The following is a 7,048-nucleotide window of genomic DNA, read 5'->3' on the forward strand; positions in this document are numbered from 1 at the left end:
ATTTTAAATGTGACGGAGAAAGATCCAATTTTCCTAGCTAACTGGATTAGAGTAATACTAAATAATTTAGCCTCCATTTATGATTGGGGCAAGTTCATTATATGTGAACTCCCAGCATCTTCTCTCCTTAAACTCTTTTTGATCAATTAATGCACTTTTAAATAGGAAATGTACAAAATCTCCATAGACTATTGCTCCAAGTATTTTTCCTCATAATTTTATTCATGTCTTTATGCTAACTAAGAAAGGGAACTAAAATTTGTTGAAGCCTGGACTATAAGCTCCTTACGAGTAACTTTCTTACTATATATATAAACTCCTCAGGAGAATGGAACCTTCTTGAGTATAGGAATTTGTGAATTTTGTCTTGTTCATCATTATAACCCTAGTTCCTAGAACAGAACTTGGGGCATAGTAGGCATGTTCAATAAAAATGTATCTCTGCCAACTACATATCAGAATAGTAGTATGCATTTTAATACATTATTTAATAACTAATATTCACCAAAAAAATGCAAAAAAATAGGAGTTACTCCTTTTCTCAGATGAAAATATGATTCTCAAAGAAATAGGTAAATTTTCCAAAATCTCTCAACTGTTAAGTAGTGTGAATTTATCCAAACCCAGGGTTTATGAGCTCCAAAGCATGGTGCTGACATCTGGGTTATATAAACCAAATGGAAATTCAGCTGGATCTTGAAGACACATTTTGTTGATCCTTCTCTCCAATCCCACCATATTTTTGGCTCCATATTCTTTGATTGCTTCTCCATATAACAATTTTCTCAGCATTTTATACAGAGAGAAAAGAATGATAGTTCAGCTTTGCCTCTAGCATAGTTGACATAATACTTTTATTATTGATAGTTTAGTGATTTCTTTCAGACTCACAACTTAGTATTGTTATGCAAATGCTTAACATTTTTGTCAAATTAAAAAATTCTATATAGCAGATTACAGAAAGTGGTCTACGGCCATGCTACCCTGAACAAACCCAATCCCGTCTAATCTCGGAAGCTAAGCAGAGTCGGGCCTGGTTAGTACTTGGATGAGAGACTACCTAGGAAGACCAGGTGCTGTAGGCATAAAAAATAAAAAATAGAGCAATTGTAAACTGTGAAGTCAACCAAGGATTGCCTTGCCAAAAAAAAAATAGTGACCACAAATCCTTTGCAACAACACACTTCCTCACTCCTTGAATCTAGGCTGGTCATAACCTCAGGAGCTTCCAGGGTGACATCTGAAACTGATTCAGTACATGGAGACACCCACCCCAAATAGGACTATATCCCTGAGACTTCTGTTGGAGCAGGTGGAGCAACAGAAATGGTAAGGTCAAGTGGGGCAGGTCTGAATTGTTCAGGTTTTAAGGTTTCCCACAGTCTGACCAACACAATGTTGGGTTGGTGGTCTCTCTTTGCAGGTGGGATTTCAGCAGCAATGAGGTCAAACCACACTTATTCCAGGTTACCTTTACGGGTCCTTTTACTGCTGTAATAGCAGTAAATAGCCCTTTGGCTTTCCAAGTTCTATCTCTGTCTGGGGTCTTTCCCACAGCCCATACCCATTACCAGAATCTGTCAGTTATCCCCAGATCAGCAATAGTTTGCCCGATATCATAAATGTCTTGTCCCATGACTAGGCTCAGCATGGATATCAGTCTCCCATACTAGGTGGTGGAGGAGGACTGAAGTATCTTGGATTTCATTCCTGCAGTGAATGCGTCCTGATCAGGGCCTTAAAAGACAGGGTTGTAGATTGCCTGTCTCATTCCCAACTCCCTAAGAATTTGTTGTACCTCCTCTACAGGTTTCCAGAATCCTGCGTGCCCAGGGAGACCCCCCTTATTGGGCCAAGCCTCCCTGCAGACTAGAATAATCTAATTTATATAAGGGAGTGAGTGCCTTGAACCCCCTATCCTCCTCCAAATGCTCTGCACGTGCTGCTGGAGGGCAGGCTGTGTGGTGATGTTGCTCATTTTCTCTGCTTCCTGCCTGATCAAAAAAATACCCCCATTACCCCGCATATCCCATAGCCACACTAACCACTCCTGGATACCTTCTCTGGTCTTTCATTGGAACTTGGAAGCTACAACAATAAACTCAACAGGAGTAAATACTCTTGTTATGAATATTTCCTGAATTGGGGGCTGCCCCACTGGCTGGGGTTGTTGTTGCTGTGCTTTTGTTTTCCATTGCATTACAGGTAAGATGGCACAGGGCATTTGTCATTTCATTGCCAATCACCACAGTATCCTTCTCTACCCTCTCCTCATTTTCCCAGGGATTCCACCTCTTAGCATTCCAATCGGGTTTGTCACAAGTGCTTAAACCTTACTTAACCCATGGCATCTGGCACCTTCCTAGCTTTGAAAAATGGCATGACAAGGTCTCCGACTTATCCTGCTCTCCCACCTTGTCACCAGATCTAACGCTAACAGCGTAGCGAACAACTGCATGTCCTTCTCTAACCTCAGCCCTTCTTCCAACTTTCTAACTTGAGTCTCAGCCTCTCGTTGTACATCAGTGCCCAGCCTAACCAACTGTCCATCGTAGCAGCCATTCATTTCCCTTCTTTGCCACAGTACACAATGCGAAGTTCTTCAAACAAGTGCATTAAAGCAGCTGGCATTTTTCAGGCACCCCCATACTTACATGCATCTAACATATGGATCACGCTTCCCCACATAGATAGAGGTCAACAGTCACCTCGGGATATCCCCTGCAGATGCCTTTTTTCCAAAGCCCATGTCTTTGGTCTCCTGGCTGGTTCACCAACTGTCAGTTCACAACCTCAGGAGCTTCCCAGGTGAAATCTGAAACTGGTCTCTATCCAGAGGGCAAGGAGAAACCAAAGGAAGTAGCAATCCATTCTAGACTGGTAGTTGGCACATTTAATAAGCAAGAGAACTTACATATGAGGATTATTTTGGGCAACTGCAGACCAATAGATCTCTTCATTGTTTGCCAGAATTTTATAAGTTTATATAGAGGCCTTAACTAAGTTCAATTACATATTCAGTCCAGATGGTCTCAATAACACATTGCTCTCTGAAGGCTGCATCCTTGAGATTGCTCCTAGTGTAGGGACAATGGGTAGAACATACATTCCAAAGGCAGAGGAGGGAGGGAGCAGCTTCTTATTGCCTGGGTCCAGCTTGTCAGTCAAGCTGTAATCACATTCTCTCGATGACCTTCTCCAACATGGCTTTGAATTGCTTTGATTAATATAATGCAACGAAAGTGACATTGTATGAATTATAAGCCTAGGCCTCAAGAGACCTTGCTTATGCTCTCACTCTATGAGTGTGAACAAACTTGGGCTGCTTTGTAGAAGATGAAGTATCTTGTGAGAAAAGAAAGAGCACTAGCCATTTCAGCTGAGATCCCAGAATTATGTGCATGTTCAGTAAACACCATGTGAAGATGAACCATCTTAGAAGAGCCAAGCCAAATTGCCAGCTAGAGAATAATGATTTTTGTTTTAAGCCAATAAGTTTTGGGGAGGTTTGTTATACAATAATAAAAAATTGATATAACCTTTCTAAAGGTTATTTTCTATATGGCTACTGTAGATATAATCACTATTTGTAGAAATACTACACATTTGCCTTACAAATACAGGAGTTCTGACAAATTCTCTTTCACACACTTTCCACACACACAAAAAAAATTAAATTAAAAAAAAAAGAAAAAGCATACGATTAATTTAAATACTGTATTATTAAGTTTATTCCCAACAGGTAAGAATATTGATAGGAACCAAATCCTCCAATTATAGTTTTAAACATCTAATGATTAGAAAAGTTTTCCATAGACCACCTTCTGGCTCCATATATTTCAAACCTTGTTATTGTTCCACTACATGCATACTTTAGATGCCAGGCACCTTAAGACATATTCGTATCACTTTGGCCACATACGCATGAGTCATAACATCAATCAGGTTGGCAGAGCGGGCAATAAGAGTATCCTTGGAAGCTATTCCTACGTCAGATGAGGAAGTAGTAACTTAAATATATGGGAAGTGATGGTGTGAGTCATATAAATATATTTCATTAAACTAAAAATATGTTCTACACTCAAATTTCCTTGGCTAGACTTCAGACAATGTTTGGGGTCACTCCAAATCCACCTCGAAGAAGAAGAAATGTAATGGAATAGAAGTCAGAGTGAAAAAAGATAAGAGACAATACAATTAAATATCTTGCACAAATTTTACAAAAGCTTATGGCCGTGTGAATATACTGCTATGGTCCTTATCAAGGTTTTGGAATAATCTCCACTGTGGAAAGGCCCTTGAAGCTTGAGCTTTATTAGCCTCAAGATATATCCACCTCTGATCTGCACCCTCTTCCTGGCCCCATTCCCTCTCAGTCTCAGAAGTAGCAGCAAATTTCTGCCCCCCCCCCCATATTCAAGCCCCTTTGGTATCTTACTTTTCTAACTTAAGCACTTTTTCAATTTATAGTCATATCCATATTGTTTTTTTCCTTCTCTTTCCTTCCATACTCCAGAACTTGAATTTCATGGCAGTGCAAGACACCAGAAAAGATAATTACTTGAGTGTGATAATGGTGACTGACAATTTCATCTCCAAACTATTTATCAGTTCACTCTCCATATATCGGGAATCAAGAGAACATGACAACTCTTGTCAGTAAAACAAAAGAATCTTGTGACAGCATTTCAATTGAATTTTTCACCTGGCACTCACCACATTAGCACTCGGTTAAAATAACTCCATTCATTATTTAAAAAAAAAAAAAAAACCCACACACAAAAACAGATATTCTAGACAAGGTAAATGAAATTATATACATAAATAAAAAAGCTAATACTGCACCTGATCCCAGGTTTTCACCACCTTCAAAATATCCTGTCTTGGTTTATTATAACTTATTTTATTTGTTTCTGACAATAAACCATTCACAGGTCATTCTTTTATACAAGTGAATTATTCTTTTCAGCTGAGAATGTCTATCATGCAGAACAGTAAGCAAAATATGTCAGTCTTAAAGTTCACCCTAAAATGTCTCTCAGTTACTTCTAAACCTCAGCAAAGGTGTCAATCCAAAACCCTCAACTGGCCCAACTGCCACTTTCATAAACTATGAAGCTCAGATTTCTGATGGTTACGTAACTTCCCAAAAGTTGTATGAAACATAGGCCATCCCTATCCTCCAAGGCTCTCTTCTTCTTTCTTCTCAAAAAACACTTTTTATTCTTCAAGAGAAAGTGAAATGTGGTAGTCCAGGTGACAGGCTAGACTAGGGTACATTCACATCACAGCTCTGCCATGACTGGTAGTGGGATTTAGGCAAATCCTCTGAGCCCCAGGTTTCTAGTTTATAAATCACAGATAATAACTGTTTTTCATAGAGTAGTTGTGTGGACTAAATAAGCTGATATACATAATTTAGCATGTCAACTGACAATCACTTTCCATTATTTTTTCCCATTTATAATTTCTCATTATAATTATAATTTTGCTTTGAGAAAGAGCATTGGATAGGGGCATAATGAAAATAGAAAATTAATTCATCCTGTCCTTTTAGGATTGGTCCTAGCTTCCTATTTCGACCACCTGGTCCGAGCCATTTCAAAGCAAGAGCTTTTTATCGTTCTTCCCCGGGTATCACCACTTTAGTTCAAATGACAGAGCTTCTTGGTGACAGAAGGTAACTAGATCTGTCATGGTGATCATCTTGTAATGTATATAAATACTGAATCACTATGTTGCACACCTGAAATTAATATAATATTGTAAGTCAACTATACTTCAATTTTAAAAATTAAAATAGATCCATACTGACAAGTTCAGGATTTATTCTATAAGATTCTTTCTCTGTATAAGTCAAATTTCAAAGTCAAATAAAAAGAAATGTGAAGGAAAAAAAAAGACTTGGCCCCTGTCTCAGCAGTTCTTCATATATATCTTCTTCCAAATATAAGTTCTTCACATATATGTTCTAAAAGAACAGTGCAAAGGCAAAAAATAAATTTAGCCTATCAAGCTGTATTGAAAATGTTAAATCAATTTTTTTTAATGCCTACAGCACCTGGTATTCTTAAATCAATTTTTAAGGGGAATAATGAGAAAAACTTACAAAGCTGAGATTTGAAGATAGTTGTGTTTTTTTGTTTGTTTGTTTGTTTTTTTAAGTGTGCTGGTAAAGCCCTAGTGAACCTAAATAATATCCTCCATAAACTAGGCAATTTCATTATCATCAAACATTTATTAGGAACCTACTCAATCCTAAACACTGGGTTGGATACTGGAAATACAGAAGGTAAATGACAAGGCACCTGTCTCAAAGGAACACTTTGTCCAGTTGAGGATACAAGGCCAAACATAAAAAGACACTATAAAATCTAAAAAGTACAAAATTAACCAGACAGACAAACTATGCCTCAGCAGATGAGAAGATAAAGCAATTCCAGGGCCACCAGTAAAATTTTTACACAGCAAGTATAATTAAGGCTTGCTCTTCACTAAAACATGAGGATCCAAAACCTCAGAATTTTAAACTATCCATAATGACTACCTCAAAGGCTGGCATTAGCACAGTAGACTAGTTGGTGTCTTGGAGAAGTTCTAGGTTTCATTCATTTCTGCTGTTTCCCTAAACCTACCCTCATCCCATTGCTGATGTGGATGATCAGACTCGAGTTTTCTCAACGGGATCACAATGGAGTGTTCACAGCGGTTAAAATCACACACTTGTATGATCTTACCCTTCTAGTTTTCTTCTTTCTAAAATGTTTCATTGACAGTAAGGGACAATCAAAGCTAGCAAACTTCCCCTCAATCTCTGCCTTTCTGGACTCTCTGGATTTCCAGGCTAACATTGGGAACTGCTCTCCCCAAGAGAAAGCTTGGTCCTCTTTCTCTTCTCTCCTTTCTCTTTCTTTTTTTCTTCATCTTTTCTTTCTCTTTCAATGGGCAGTTGAATCAGTAGGCTTACCTTCAACCCAAGAGGATTCAAGGAGAGCACACTAAGGCAGTGAGCGGGATTGTCTCCAGCTCTCCTATGTCTCATACTTTG

The 7,048-nt window shown here is 38.5% G+C and overlaps 1 pseudogene; it reads left to right on the forward strand.

Moving 5' to 3' along the window:
• The first annotated feature begins 966 nt into the window (after positions 1-966).
• LOC111743524 lies at positions 967-1,085 on the forward strand (annotated as a pseudogene).
• The last annotated feature ends 5,963 nt before the right edge of the window (positions 1,086-7,048 follow it).

This window comes from Pteropus vampyrus, unplaced genomic scaffold (assembly GCF_000151845.1).
Source record: "Pteropus vampyrus isolate Shadow unplaced genomic scaffold, Pvam_2.0 Scaffold115, whole genome shotgun sequence".
Taxonomy (NCBI): Eukaryota; Metazoa; Chordata; class Mammalia; order Chiroptera; family Pteropodidae; genus Pteropus; species Pteropus vampyrus.